Here is a 17,845-nt window from a genome sequence, read left to right as displayed (position 1 = left end):
AAAAGTTTTTGCACGTGGTATTTACATACTTTATTATTTTTATATGGACAAGTAGGAATATTATATCAATATTGTATTCATCGATGAGTATCACAGTAAAATCGTATACGATTTGTATTCGGATTGATTTATTTTTTTTGTCTGCTTTTTGGGTTTTGTGTACCATAATATTAATTATGTTTTTTTAGGTTCAAAAATAAAATAATTGTATTTATCATAATTTAACGGTGTATTACTGTTGTGTGTATAAACTATATGTCAGCTATGTCATATGAGTTTTCCAATATTTATCAAACTATATTAATTAAACACGCATCCCGGATAGGTATTTAAAATTATTATACTTTTCGGTATCGAAATTATCTGTAACCGGTTCACACAATTATTTGGAACCGATATCTTTATTTTTTTTCAGTACCGAGCCGGAACAGTTATTTTATTTTTCGAGAACCAGTACCGGAACCGATACCGGTAAATTCAAAAGGTTCTAGTCCCTGGTTACACTTCGATTATGCGTATTCGGCTAACAACAGATTCGTGTCCGAATTCCGCCGGTTAGGAGTCCGTTAAATTTACCCGGAGATGGTAATACCCTTAGTCTTTATACGTTATAGGTACCTACTGTAAATTATAGCCTACAACTGCAGTTGGATTAACCATCCACGCAGGCCCACATCCGCTTCAGGAATAATAATAATAATATTGTGATTAAAAGTGCATACCACATTACCGCTAACACTGAATTGTCACGAATAACCCACAGAGACAAAAATATTGAAAACAACATCTACGATAGATGCATATTGGTACACCGTTTGTTGTCGTCATAACTCGTAAGTAAAAATATTTTCAAAAAAAAAACATATACAAATTATATACAATTAGTACCAGACGTATTATTTAACCAATTTTTTCCGAAAATTTCTTCAACTATAGGTAATATTTTAAAAATCTGGTGATGGTTTTGCTCGTTCAAAACTTTAAAATTGAATGAATCCAATAATATGATTATGTACTAATACTATATTATATACTATATTATGGGTACAAAGTGCATAATATATACATAATATACAAACAAAACAGAAGCTTATCCATCATCTATGGAGTCGTTATTATGAAAAATACTGCGTATGTACGTATTTTTTTTATTATTTTTTTTTTTAATGTACTTTACCACACAAAGGCATAAAGTTTATTTTTTTTTATGGCCAACGTTTAAATAAATCATTATTAAAACAAAATACACTAACTCCGGGTTTTTTCAAGAAATTTATTGCTCTGTCATATATCCGTTTCTTCGTCTTTACTTTTTCAGGATATATTTCAATGTCAAGTATATTAATTTTAAGCAACGGCATAATGGTCTCGTATACCTACTCTACCGCCAGCTCGCACTCGGCGTGTATACTCTATACATATATATACATATTATATATATATACACATATATAAATACACACGGGCACGCCGTCGTTGTTTATTGCAACTTGACTGCATAATACAAACTACAAATAAAACACAGTTTTAATGAACTACGTACAATGTCGTACCCGAATATCGTATAGGTTGGGGCACCTGCCTATACGGACGTAAGACAACATTACAATATTAATCGAACCCAATAGTGCGCGTATATCATTGTATCAATATAGTGACTTGTCTGCAAATATCGCACAGCGAGCCTATAGTAAAAAGCTAAATAATTATAATAAGGGGAGTGAATAATTAATTTTTTTTTTTCTTGTCCGTTTCTCGGCGTACACATACACACGAGTGCACTTCAATGTTTCATACTGTCGGGTGTAATATAATAAATTGTAATCGTATAGGGTCGGAATTAATAAAACGCCGGGCGGCCAGCGGACCTCGGAAAAACTGCGTACCCATATTATATACTTATATCTACCTATTATATACAACGTGTGTCGTTCGCGGCCTTGTATGTTGGGTTAGGATAATATACAAACGCCTTGGTCAATTTGTCCAGGTTTACATTCTCCCTCGGGGTGGTTTTTGAGCTAGTGCAACGTCCGAATGAATTAGCTTCACGTTGTAAAATCGTTCGTGTTTTTGTTGTTGTTTATGGTATATATATAAAAAAAAATCGTTTCGTATTTTCCCGTTAATAATTTAATATGATTATATAGGTAAGACATTTCAAGTATAAAGTATCCGCTGTTATAATAGCGTACCATAATTATTATTGCACAGGGTTGGATTATATTATTATTATATTACGACCTAACCCGTTTCGCATAGACATAATATTGTTTAATAAAATATGTATTTACGACCTATTATCAATGAAAAAAAATATTATACTCCTTATTTTAAAACCCTTTGATAAATTAAACCTCGATTTTATTTTTTTAAACACGAAAAGACGTTATTTTTTCCCCGAAGAGGATATTAAAAATATTAATTTCATTTTTAAGCAATATGTTATAATATACCATAGTATTTTTCTAACCTATTGTTCAGTATAGTATACTATATATAGTATAATTTTTAGAGTTTCTGTTAATTTATACTAAATACCCAATTTTTATCCAGTTTATCGTGTAAATTGAAATGAAAATAAAAACGATCAAACCAACAGTTATTAATAAATCACTGACATAAACTAAACGCACGTTTAATAATAATATAATGTTATACATTTTACTGAAATATAAAAAAGTTAGGTATACAATAATATGATGGTAATAAAATGCAAATACCAACAATCCAAACAATTAACAATTAACAGCAAACAATTTTTAAATATGTGCCATTGTGCCGTAATATGTGATTAAACATGTCAGTTTTATTTTTAAAAAATTATACGAAAAAAAAGTTGCCGAGAGAAAAGGGATAACAATGTTGAGCAAACAAATACATATTTACTATTCATTATAATTATGATTGTGTCATACTATAGATAGGTACCTACTGTTAAACAATTTATGTGCAAAAAAAATCCTCGAATAACTAAAAAGTTCTTCCGAGATAAAAGCACGCGGTGTTTGCATTGGAGATGATCCTATATACACTATAAAAGTGTTAAAATAAATAAATAGCAGATAGAATTTCATGATTACCTACTATACTATGATCTGTATTTTATGATATAATATTAATAATATAGCTACTATATAATATCTACCCATAAATTGATAAATATTTAAGTTGTTTTTTAAAACAAAAACGATACATCTCGGCCATAGTACAACTTATTGAAGAACGTGTTTCGCAATTTTTAATTCTGTGATGGAAAAATATTTTTTTAATAATTTAGTCGTTTTTTAACTTTTTTAACACTTTTTTCAGTAGAAAATATAATTGCATAGTACCTACAGTATCTCACGTAGTCGGTACGTGTCACATGTATACACCATAACTATGTTTTCTATTTTCCGAGCATATATTATTAATCTGAAAAACCGGGTTGTCAACAGATTCTGATAAAATGTTTATAATTTAAAATTTCCTCGATATATGCCAAGCTAAATATTGTACATCGTAGTTTACCGTCATGTGCATCGATTGCATATATACATATATATATATATATATTCTAATATTATATTATTATATTATGATGTCCAATGCTGTAAAAATTGATTACTCACTAATTCTAATATAATATAATATTTTATTATTTCAATAAAATAGTTCTAAATTTGACGTGAACCCGCATTTGTCATATTGCCATATAACACTTTTTTTTGATTTAAACAAATAACTTTTTGACACGTTAAAAAAATCATCTCATATTCATACGACGCGCGATGTATTATTCAATTATTGTTAAGTTCATAAACTATAATATTACATAACAGCCATATTATAATCACTTAAGTATCTATATAGGTATTAGAATATTAATTATAGTTTATATAATATTATTATAACGTCTTATATACATATTTCATAAATCCATGTGCGTAGATATTATATTGTAAATGTATAAATATTAGTACCTATAATATATAAACAACTAATGCAGTTATTTTAAACCCGCGGTCGCGGACAAATAGAAATAAAATAAGAGTTTTGATGTATATACAATAATACAATAATATAATATACTGCAACTATGAAAAAGTACCAACCTATACAGCGGCTGAATGTAATAAAATAGTGAGTTTTACCTAATAAAAATCCAATTACATTAGCTAACACGAACTTACGTGCCATTACTGTGGTATAATACTAATAATATATAGGTAGGTAATATTCATTTATACTTACGGCTTATTTGTGGATTCTGTTTTGTTTTCCATTTTATTGATAAAATTAAGGTTCTTGTCGATGAGGCTTGTTGAAGATACCTACATGTTCAAATTTTGGACTTTTTCTAATTATATTTAAAGTTTGATTTGTACACTTCGGACCACGTAATAAAACGTCAGACATTGAGACCATAGTATATAGATGTCTCCTGTCTACACAGTTATTAGTTGAGGCATACATTTCCCCGCCCCAACGTCATCATAGAGGGGACCATATAATATAATATAAAACAAACTGAATGTTCATATTAATGCAATTAAAGTTAAAATAAACACAATATCTTACTATCGAGTGAAATTGAGTATCATAGGGTACAGATTCAAATTTGTAATTATAAGGAGTAATTAATATATTGCTTTTTAGTCAGTTCAGTAAATATGTAGGCCGTGAAACATGTAAACGCATTTCAAGAAGAAATAAAAACAATAGAAGTGTACATTTTTCTCATTTCACATTGCTCACTATAAGTCCGTAAATAAACCTAGATATAAACATATCACCATTATAAAACGAATGTTTTGTAGACACTTGTCTTTTTATTCTTCCCTCTTCATTTCTTCTCAGAACCGCTTATAACTATAGTACAACACATAAAATATATAATAAGCCACTTGAATATTAAATTAATTTCTGACGAAGCTGTTTATTATACCTGTTGACAGCAATGTTTTTTTCAAATTTTTTCAGTGAACCTAACAAGCCTAATAATCTTCATACTTCAGAGTCCAACTTTCTTTGTAGGAACCTACACAATTTTTTGTAAGATCTAACGAACGTACAATAAAATACACTAAAATGTAAAAAAGAAAAATAAGACTGTCACTAATTAATCCTGTTTACGCCAAACAAAATTATATTATTATCATGATACATATAATATATTTACATAATATATGTTATAATTTATCATATTGTTACAATGTCACAAATAAATATTAATCAAGAAATACTTTTTCGTTTATCGACTATTCCGAACTCGAACTTTACCTTAACATTGTTGTGTAACGTGTTGCACAGCTTTATAAAGGCTAACCTAACCTATCTACTGTCACAAACGAAAAATAATTATGTCATACACTTTATAATTTCGTACTATGCACTACTGTCTACTTGGTCTACAACTACCCTTAGGTATTGAATTTCATATCATAGTACTAATGTACTATTGTACCTACCTGTACACACACAGTGGTGAATTACACTTGAAAAGTTGAATACAAAAATAGGCCCTGACCTAAATCTAACTTTAAGTGACGAATTATAACTGCAGCCACCTCTATATTATACCTACACTGCTTATAGGTAAATACAACCATTACCGTCAGAGATATTATTATTTATATAGACAGTGGCGCACTAACATAAAATTTGTACCTATTTTTGTAAATAACTCTGCATTAGTATTAATAAATAGACGAGTGCGTATACTATATTTTTTCCACAGGTACCTAAACAGCCAACAGGTTATACACGTATTATTGTATAATAATGTCTGATAGGTAGGTGAATAGATTCATGATCCATCCAGGTGAATAGGTAGATCTAGATATTGGTTAATCTCGGTAGATATTTATTTATCTATCGAATTTTAATCAGATACGTATAAGCTATAAAGTAGGTATAGGTAATAAATAATAATATATTATACAATAAGTCCAACACCTTAGTAAAATAATGATTGTGGACAGTCTACAATCACCAGCTGGTGTAGTTAGGCTTAAATTGGGAGGGACGAGGTCCAAATATACAGAAACTGGCATAAAAAATAAACTTCAGAAAAAAATTAGCGCATTCAAAAACATTCGGGGGTGCCATTGGTGCCAAGTATCAATAGTGCATTAGTTCCGAATGCCGACTGTTTACAACCATGTATAATAATCAGCGAAGGCTAAATGGACATCTACCCACTAAGGTTTCAATAAATAGGAAATTGCAAAATGCAAGGTGCATAAAGTCTCAAGTGTATCAAGCGATTAATTTGAATTTTATATTTTAAAATGATTACTAGGCTCTTATTTCTTACCTTATTGATTAAATTTGGTAGGTAGATACCTATATTATGTTATTTCAGTGATAGAAACAACTAACAAGATGTTCATTTGACTGACCAGGCAAACCGAATCGCGAAATAAAAAACACATCTAATACGGGCGGCGCCTAAATGAGTATGTATTCGACGATTTTGTAACGGGCCTCCGTGGCGCAATGGCTAGCGCGTTCGGCTGTTAACCGAAAGGTTGGTGGTTCGAGCCCACCCGGGGGCGAACATTTTTTGCATTTTTTCCCTTGCGTTTTTACTTCCAATACTTCAGAACAATGCTATTTTCATAATCTTTTATTAAGGTACTTCGTTTTTATTTTTGTAATATTATTACCTGCACCGCTGAACAGTTCAACATTAAAAACATTTTAATATTATCGTCGGATAAAAAGATTATAGGTATTTAGTTTATTATTTTATTGACATTTCGGTCGACGACTAATATAGATACAATTGCATCTTCATATTTGAATCCCAAATCCAAACAATTGTAAAACTTTATGGCTTATTAATTATTATTATGCGGTGGTGATAGCCGATAGGGAAATAATTTGTGAGAACGCGCATAATACTGTGGTTTCCTAGGTCCAACGTTCGCGACCACTAATTAAGTCGGTTATCTTAATAGTACTTCCAAGTCCAATGACTTTAACGTTATTGCTCTTATTAATAAATAAATATCATTAAAACAGTTTAATTAATTTTTATTCTGATTATAATGTCTTGTATAAAATTTTATACAACGATCAAATAATAGGTAACTAAAGTACCATATTTTCATGTATAGCAAAATAACATAAAATTATTATAGTTGATTTTAACACACTGAGTTATAGATATAATTTAGAACAAATATTGTTCATATCATAGTATGCTTACTTCTATACCCATTTGTATGGGAGGGGGCGAAAACTAAAGGTATAATTTACCAACATTGATATCGTTTATTTTTTACCGATATTGCAGGGATCAAAACCGTTTCAAATTTCGGTTTTTGAAAACAGTTTTCTATATTTTTTGGTTTTGGTTTAGGTTTTAAGATCGGTTTTTCAATTTTTTTGGATTTGGTTTCGGTTTCAAAAAAGGTTTATAAAATGTATCTGTATCAAGAACTGTTTTTGAAAATTTTTATTTTATTTTCCTGTGCCTACTAACTGTAGACCCGATTTTTACTATCTATTAACTATTAATGACTGAGCCTAAAGCCCTAAAATATGTCCGATTCGTATAATTAGTGTAGGTACATACAATATAGCAAATTTATTTTCAGCAGAACTATTTTCGTGTTGTTAAATTTAATATGTTGTACCTACTTTTGTATACAACATAATATGGTTGAGATGATTATTCGATTACATTAATATTTAATTGTAATTTACAATAATTTTTTCAGAAAACCGGTTTCAACCCTGCGATATTGTATCGATGAAAATTGAATCTAGCGTCCCACATGTTCATATTAAATCGTACTCAACAACTTCATCAGAATGTGTTTCTGAAGAATTTTTACGAATATACAATTTATTAAAATATTTAAAAATTGAATGCACAAAGTATAGTTGTCAGAAAAAAACCTAGAACATAAATCTAATGGAAAAATTTCCCCCCAAAAAAAATACACCCTGGTGAAATAGCCCACGATAGAGTTCTAATTTTTAAGTCTATGCGGGTGCCAAATATTTTTTATATTGTTGAGTACTTACTTAATTGGTTGTTCAGGCTAAATAGGTTTCCATCGTTAGTATAGTTAACCTGCAGAGTGTATATGCTTGTAGATTCACGAAAGTACTTTCCGATTACAGTATTACTCCCATATTTAAAAGAATAGGCGTAATCTTATTTGGGGGGGGGGGGGCAAGGGGGTCCACCTGCCCAATCTAATATTTAATAGTGGAGGCAAAAGTGTCTTTTTAGTTTTTAAATTATGGATTTTTACTTTTTTAGTTTTACTACAGACTGCCCACCCGAGAATTTACCCCAGATTAGACCTTTGTTTAAAAGCAAGTTGTCACAGATTGCATCAGTACGCAGCGCAGGTAACGTAGGTGATTGGTTGTTACTCATGAGGCCACATTCAGTGGCGTCCGTGATTGGTCCTCATGTATGTTTTCGCCTGGTATCTTTTGTTATTGGTATTTGTATGTAGTGCCAACAGGTGTCGTCCGTTGTTTTCTGTAATTATACATTTCTGGAATACCTATCAACGATTAGCAACAGTATGAAATATGAATTGGGATAAATATTATTCAAGACTGCAAATTTAGGGACCGATATAAAGTAAGAATCTTATTTTATAGGATGAATAAATTGATCGAGACAATATTATTACTCACGACCGTATTTTTCAGTATATAAGGTATATTATATGTTATATTACTAAGTATTAGTATATGTTCCCTAGCTTAGAGTCACCGTGTCCACATTCGTGTGTTGTCGTAGTTATATTTTAGTTCCGTTGTATCCAATCTAACAATAATAATAATAAATATTCAATACTATATATTTTAATTTTTAATATACATGAATTTAAATCTAACATATATTCTCTTTAAACTTGCCCGGTCCCGCGATATCGTAGTCACACATCGAATCGATATCGGAGATTAGGACCGTGTTCAAAAGGTATTAAGAGAACAACTTAACTAATAGATGGATAATTTTATTCACGTACACAAAATAAAATACAAATTAATTAAAATCTAACCACTTACTTTATTATTAGTAATTAGTAGAACATCATCATTGATATATGGATGTAATCAGAAATAGTTCTGTTACAATATTCATCATACAGTTCAATTATGTACCTATTCTACAGAGAATAATTAATAAAAGCTTCAAAAAATAAGAAATTCCTTACTCATGATACAGGAATATTGTTGTCTTCTTTATCGTGTATTAATTTGGGTTTTTATCTATTGTCCACTACTGTAACCTGTTACCTGAGTATTTTTTTTAATATTACTTTTATGGTTATATGTTGTAAAATATTTGAAATTATTATTACGGGGATTAATGGGAAGGAGGTGGGCTGCCGGCTGGTAGTGACGTAGGGTTATTTACTTATTTTAAACTTTGATATTATGGTAGCTATTCAATATCGACAATTTCCTAGTTTACGGTCAAGGGTAGAAGAGAAATTGTGAACAAGAGGAATTTGTCGAAAACTAATATTATAATTATTATAATACTACAGCACGTTTACGCCTCACTGAAGTCTGTAGATTTATCGTAATTCGTAACAAAACAAATTGTTGAACTGTGATCTTGTGCGTTGCTTTTTAAAACCTAAAATAGTAAAATAGTTTTAATATTGTAATATATTATTTTATACTGAACAATTTTTGGTTTTCTGTGGACTGGGCCCATTGAACCCGTGCGGCCGTGTCACCGTGTCGACGAATATGATCGAGAAATAATATTGGCAAATGAAAGACAACGCCAATCCGGTTTTAAAATTATTAAATTCAAATTCGTCTTCAACAGCCTCCGTGGCGCAATGGCTAGCGCGTTCGGCTGTTAACCGAAAGGTTGGTGGTTCGAGCCCACCCGGGGGCGAACATTTTTTGCATTTTTCTCCCCAAAGTTGTTCGCTGTTTAACTGGTAATTTTATTTTCATCAATATTATAGTTATTTTTGATCATCACAAAGCGATTATAACGCAAACAGTAGTGTATATTATAATATGATAATTAAATTATACACATATTGTAATGAAATATAAAAGGCAATATAATGTAGTACAATATATTAATATAATATAATAATTATACACGATTATTTGAGGAGTGACTTTTTTGAAATGCAGATAAACTTACTAATCTACACAAAATAATCTTTACAGTAGCGCTGATGCTTGATTTAGGGAACTTATTTTTTTTATCAATATTAAAATAGCTACTAAACGGCGTTCACAATTTCCCAATCTAATGTTTATCAAAATAAAACACGGACACACGGCCGGATTATATTTTTACTTAAATAATAGTTAAATCTTTCAAATTACAATATTATGCCGAGTCCTGATAAGTGACAGTGGTTATTGCAGTAGGAGAATAAAAATTTTCAAAACCACCAAAGCTTTAACACTATAACATCATAATAATTATTATTAAACGCAGTTTATGAATATCTTGGTAACGAAATTGTAATAATATTATTATTTGACGTATACGATGTCTGGCACATACATTTGCAATTAATTGAATATGTTCCTGGAAATACGTAGGTACACTTCCATGGAATCATGTAGAGGAATCGTATTATTTTATGCATATGCACCTTACAGTTTGCCGAAAAAATCCGAGTACCGCGATTATACCTACTATAATTTTCAATTCCAGGTAATGCGTGACGACCATCACCGGCCATCTACTTTCGGATAGGGCAGGAATGGCGATCGTAAATTCCACCGATTTATGGGTAATCGGATTTATAACAATATGTAAATTCCACCGATACGATGTGTATACCATTATAGTATGGGAACTTAATTACGGAGAATTCTGACTTCCGAGTAATTACTGCGATTATTATTATACGATTATAAGTTTTAACGAAAATCGTCGTCGATCCACCATGGTCGCCATCGGTGCCATTTCTTAAAGATACAATAGGTCATTGCAAAAGTACCCCCACTATATCATTTAATCGCGGAAAGGAATTAAAATGGCACCGTCAGGGGACGACCTATACGACTGGCCATACTATGGTGTAGTGTATACTAAGATAATTCATATTATGGACTGTAGGTACCCTTAAGCCGCCATTTTGTTGTTGTTGTTTGATAACAATATGGGATATATGTGCAATTATAACCTTGTATACTTAAGCCATGGTCGGTGCGGTCCATGGTTTAGTCTTCGACGTTCTTCGCGTTCGTTATCATCGGCGATTTATTATTATAGTACGATATAATGGGTAAATCGTGGTACGAATTTCGGTTCCGTAATAATAATGTTCAAAGTAAAAAATATACCTACCATTATATACAGAATCGAGGCTTGTCGGGTGATGCGATGGCCCTCCAAAAACTGTTCTTCTTGTATATGCGGTCCAAGTGCATACATGTTGTCAGCAATACACCAAATAGAAACGGATTCAAATGGACATGTGTTTAACTCGCGAACCTCGTCGGTACTCTTAGATCGGTGTTATATTGATACTATTGTCCATCCACGACTTCCTAATCTCAGACAGTTAAAAACGTTCCGGCTATGTCCACGATTGGATTAGAAACATAATGTACCCGAGTAAAGTAGCTGAAAAAAAGCGACGATACAAAGTACTTCGTATTTATAAAAATGATGTCCCATTTACGGCGAAAGACTGTCATAAAAAAACGAAGTTTCATCTCTAATAAATTATCAAGTTAAAATATAGCAATGAATTTTTTAATACAGACCGTTCTTATTAAGTGTAATACGCGACGTGTTTTATATAATATTGTGCACGCACCAAACCGAACTACAAGAACTTCGAAAAAATGGTTTTACAGAAGAAGCAAAATACAAACAAATATGTTGGCCGTTAAAGGTAATTTTTTAGAAACTATATTATAATAATCTTTCTTTCTATATATATCTGCATATAAGCACTCACATTAAATTAACTATACAATACCCACCTATATTATTATTTATTTAGTACATATAATTCAAAATTCGCCAATAAATTAGTCTATGGTGGTCGATGGGAGAGGTAGAATTATTCGGAATCATTACTATGGTGTTCCTCATCATTCGCGCCGACTGATTTTTACGTATTTTTCATAATATAGCTGGTACAATATTTTCTTTTGAAAATAGGCGGTTGTACTAGCAGTTCACGTTAGAAGTTCGTGGAATCCGATGAATTTTTTGTCAGTACAATTATTTACAACTTAACTAAAATACTCTGAGTAGGTACCTACTTTCTACACTCTCAATATTCATAAAGGAACATTTTTCCAAGCTTCATTACAATGGTTTGGAGACTTTTTTGCTTTAGGCGGAAGGGCAGATGGTGCTAAAGCTCCTGATTATGCCAACGAGCAACAATTCTACATCATTGCACCTCCGCCGCCGAATAAAGGCCTCGGGAAATCGAAACACAATTTATTAGAAAATAAAATATGTAATTTTGCGCAATGCTCTGTACCTATATATACATATTGGTCACGAATGTAAATTTTTCAAAGCTTTTAGTTACTTATCCTATCTCGTTTTTTTTTCCGTACTATGTGCGTGTTTTATACAAGTGGTACTTTTTTCATCACGTTATAACTACGGTTCGGTGTTCGGCAAATTGTCTGCAGGCTGCAACGACGCGTTGTCATATATTATGTACATAGGACAGAGGTGTTTTTTCGCTCAATTAGTAAGCTCATTCATATCATAGTGTAACGTGCACGTATAATGTTACTACATGCGTAAAATAGTAATAATAATAATAATAGTAGTAGTAGTAGTAGTAGGTATAGACTATATATAGTGGTAATGAGATGCCTAGGTAGTGAAAAGAAAAAAAATCAGAGGCGGCAGTCGGTCGTAGTATAAACCTCTATGGCTCTAATCCACTCTTTCGAGTGCACAATGACATGTCATTCTGAAGTAACCTACACAAAATAAATATAGTGACGCGTCATTTAAATTAAAAACACAGAATGTTCGTTGAAAAGGACTTTTCACGACCGGATCCCTACGGCAGTTCAATATTATGATATAATATCACAAGACACGAGTAATAATATAATCGTAATTATATAGGATTCGCTAAAATAATAATTATAAGAACGCAACAATATCTATTTACTTTTTTTCGTTAGAATTTAAAATATTTTCGCAATAATCGCAATAAAAATGAACTGATAAATCACAGAAAACTGTTCTCTGTATTTGTTATTAAATGTTGAGAAATTAAATGCTAAACTTCAGTTGGTATTTATTATAATAATATGGTGAAAGGATAAATACTAAGGGACACACGCTTCGGTCAAATTATATTATCGGAATATTCGGAAATAATAGAAAATAACGTTTCTAAAAATAAGCTCAAACACATCGCGCAGATATTGTTGTCACATTTTCTCGGTACATCACTTTCCAGTCTCATACTCCATCCCTCCGCCTGTCTGACGTCTGTCCTTCTACCTGTATCTCAATCTAAATAATAGTGAAATAACATAATATAATAATTATAACAAACAACAAAATCCGTTCGTTTTTATAGGAAAAAAGTGTAAATATACTGATATAATATATATATAGGTAGGTACCTAGCTATAAAATACGCAGAACAAATATTTTACATAATTGGCTCTTTGAGCTTGATCTCTGTGAAATTATAAAGTTCGACACGAATAACAACTAAATTACGTAATACGATGGTGTTATACTATATTATACTAGGTAACGGAATTTTATTTTCATTTTATACTTTGAGAGAAACGACATTCACAGTACTCATTATGGAAACTCATCGAAGTGTATATTAACGTTTTTTTTTGTAATAACTTCGAATAATGATAGCAGAAACGTGAATAATATTATGCTTCAACGAGCGTTGTATTATCACGTCATTTGATGAATTTTTTTCTATATATTTTATTACTTTACGTCCCAAAACCAGTTAAAACGCGTTCTGATTCGAAATATCTGTCACAAATATTTCCTGGTCCCAGTCCTCATCACCATACAAACGCATTGCAAACGACGATCTTGGGTCATTGATATTAAACGTAATATGGATACGAGAATTCCTATCTCTCTTCACTAAACATACACTTTCAGGCCAACCATAACGGAGAGAGAAACAATGGTTCTCACTCGCATAGAAGCTTCCCCTAACGATAAATATGATTTATATTAAACAGTGAACCGAAATATAATAATCATAATAATAATAATAATAATAATAATATAATATTGGAAAAATATAGTTTTCGGATCACTGTTTTGTTTTTGAATCGTAACAGTTGCCCGATTGCCAAGATGAACTGGACGGGTTACATATTATGATGTGACTTGTGCTAAATTACATATTTTTACGCCGCATTCATAAGTTTAATAACAATGGCTCAGATATTGGTATAATAATATATATCATAATACGGGCGTGTGATAAAATATACGATCAGTGTCATTGGCAGAAATGCGTCTCACAGAGTTTACACTGCGCGTCCGTCTATCTATACAATATGTCTATTGGCGTCACCGACTCACTATACAATATAGTATTGAATAAACTTATACCATACAAGAAGCAACATTGAAAGTAACAAAACAAAATAGGTACTTACTATGTTAGATACACGAATTTATATAGGTATATTATACGACCGGGATTTACCGTAACGAGTTGTCGTCCGCATCGCCTAATTTGTGGGAGGGGGCGTGGGTGGGTCCAAGTCGCATCCCCGCAAAATCTACAGACGAGGTTATAAATTATTGTATTATACAGGGCCGTCGAATTCCCCAGCGGCGGAATAAAATTTGTTTACCGCACGCGAAATAACGATCCACATCGATGATAAATATGAATAATACAAACAAACGCGATCTGAGTAGATTTATACGAAATATACCTAATTATTATACCTATTATTTGGAGCGTTATTAATAACTCGTTAATATTTTTCGAGAACGAAACACAAAAACGTATTTTATTCATGACTAGGAGAGAAAAAAAATTCTAAAAACTATAATATACTGTATTTTCGGAGAGTTCGAACAAAATTCAAACGCAGTAGATACAAACTAATTTTGTATGTTGTAATATCCGCCACTTTAATGTACCTAAGAATCATAACACGACTGTAAACATTATAGATAGGTGGGGATTTAGTCAAGGGGGGGAGGGCGGTATTTTTTCATTTTGGATGAATTACTAAAAAAAGTCTAAAATAGAATTAAAAATAATTAATTTTAAAACAATAACAAATCGTTCCAATTTAACGAATTACAAAATATTAAATCTCGTCAAGCATACGTTTTTTTTTGGAAATTATTGTTAATTATTTAGGGGGCGGCTATGCTCACCTTTCCGGGAAAATAAGTTCGACAAACCCGCGCTATGTCGGGTACGTTGACCGAAATAATTATGAATACTGCATGTATAATGTACATTGTATACATAATTATCGTTATCATTATTAGCAACACGTCCACTTGCAGTCTGACCTTTCACCCTCTCTCCCATCAGCGAGAAAACGAAATTAATATTTAATTCGGGTTGGCGTGGCTGTGGACTCTATCATAAATATTGTTCTAATTATTGTCGGTTGTACTACTCCTACCTATACGCTTATTGCATGTAAAATCTCTGCTAGTAACGGCTTCACTACCTATTTTAAGTACTTATTAGTTACTATATATATATCCGTCTGATGCTCCGATTCTACATTATCAGTATAAACTCCCCTGTAGTATAGACGTACTACTCGCATTCGATTGTTGAACTCAAACGAGCTGCACCCTATTTATGTGTATGAGTGTATGACACGAAGAAAAAATTCGTCTATTGCACTCACTTCACCGGTTAACAGAGGTAATGTGTATTTTCGAGCGCATATTTCCACATTTGTTATTTTTTCGATTTTATTGTATTTATTAGATCATTTGTCTTATTGACTTATTTGGTTAATGAATTCAAATTGAGTCCCAAATAAGCGGCCTTGGCGTCCTGTATTAAAACACGGTACAGTAATCTATTAATCAGGTTAACCCAAGTATTTTCAAAGAAAATGTTCATGTTTTTATAAATTTTGATATTCTAATTATATTTAATTTTAACTTCGTAAATAGTAGTATAATACTCATATACAAATATTTGGATGAGCAGTGTAAAATGGCTGCAAGATATGCTCCGAAAAAGAGGCAGTCCTACGGTGACTTTAGTGCGTCTACTAATACCAACATCTAAACTTTATAAGCTTATTGATAAAAAAAAATAAGTAGGTACTTTTTTAATATCCGATAGGTTATACCGTATATACATTAACATGATGTCAGTTAAGATGATTACCTCGTATATCATATAACTTAGTCGAGTTTTCATGTTTTTTGGCGTTTGAGGTTCATATTTGTAGGTAAGCTTTATAAATAATTCTATTCATGACTTCATAAACTAAATAGGTGTCAGAAGTTTTTAATGCATATTTAGTTTTATTTTTATTTAGTTTCCTTTTTCAACCATTTTTGTAGTACATGTTTGCTATTTGCTATTTTTCTATAAATTTAATGTGTGATACTATAATATTATATTTATAATTGCTAATTCAAAGACATTGATTGGAAATCTTGTGAGTTCATGACAAACTTTATTTTATACGTAAGTGGTACTTACCTATAAGATTGTTTTTATTTTATAAAACTACTAAATCTAAATTATAGTGTCTTACGCATCCATTATAAACTGTACATATATATTTGAAGAGTACAGTTAATCATATTACTATCCTAAATGATTTAAAAAGTACAGAAATTTAAAATAAACTGGCGATATTTTTCAATGTAAAAAAATGTAAATCCAAGAATGATAAAATAATAATAATCAATGCAAATTTTTACTTTTTAAAGCGCATATAACTACATGCATATTTAGTAGGTACATTTTTAGTGCATTGATGTTTGAGATAATACAGTAATAATATTATTATCGTTGTTGTTCAAAAAGTGACGCAGAAAATCTGGAACTGGAAAACAATGTATTAAGTTTAAGTATTCATTATTTTATACCACTTAAGTACCAACCTATACATGTATAATAATACATATTATCATTAAAAGGATAACTTTTAGATGCTCAGTGGTTAAGACATAATAATATTATTATGTCATCAATCGTCATCGCTTATTCGCTAATCGAATTGGCGACTATATTCATGATTATTATTATTACTATTAAGTATTAACATTATACCTAAACTAATATTACAATATAATATAGGAACGCAAAACCCCTGATCGATAAACTATATTCATAGATACTTGAAAGTCAACACTTTTGTGTGCAGTAGGTATGCGAGATGACGTGAATCACCTTTATATTATGTGCAGGGCAATTCAATAATCATAATATTATATATCTAATTTATCTTTTGATTAACATAATATTATGCATTTATTTAAATGTTCTAATTTAATTGAATTTGGACTATATTTTTAAGTGTTTTATGATGATTTGTAAAATTACCCGAGTCAATATTATTAGAATTAGAATATTAGACTTGTACAATAATAACAGTAATAATAATTATTCCATTTTTTTTCTATTGACTATTTATATTCTACGCTTAATAATGGTACAATAAGGGAATTTGATATTGAATAAATGGTTTTGATGTTTTGAGGAGAAGGAGACGGCCATTGATAAACCCCCATAATTTTATTTTTATTATTTCAAAAATATTTCATCTATTTAATATTTTATGTATGGGCTACCATTTTATCAACTAAACCTAGCCATTATTCTTAAAGTTGATCAACTAAATGTTTGATTTTTCAAAATGTGATCCTTATCTATAATCCTTATAAATAATATATACC

General features: G+C 30.9%; 1 protein-coding gene and 2 non-coding genes across 3 annotated transcripts in view; all 3 read left to right on the top strand.

Annotated features, from left to right (window-relative positions):
• The window catches only part of LOC132934174 (limbic system-associated membrane protein-like), a 569,464-nt gene that overhangs the window by 104,652 nt on the left and 446,967 nt on the right, over positions 1-17,845 (top strand). The window lies entirely within an intron of this gene.
• Trnan-guu (transfer RNA asparagine (anticodon GUU)) lies at positions 6,470-6,542 on the top strand. The gene has a single exon. It is a non-coding gene; the product is annotated as a tRNA-Asn (tRNA).
• Trnan-guu (transfer RNA asparagine (anticodon GUU)) lies at positions 9,805-9,877 on the top strand. The gene has a single exon. It is a non-coding gene; the product is annotated as a tRNA-Asn (tRNA).

Source organism: Metopolophium dirhodum, chromosome 1 (genome assembly GCF_019925205.1).
Source record: "Metopolophium dirhodum isolate CAU chromosome 1, ASM1992520v1, whole genome shotgun sequence".
In the NCBI taxonomy this organism is placed as follows: domain Eukaryota; kingdom Metazoa; phylum Arthropoda; class Insecta; order Hemiptera; family Aphididae; genus Metopolophium; species Metopolophium dirhodum.
Note: the sequence above shows the minus strand (reverse complement) of the source record. Positions and strands in the feature narration are given on the sequence as shown.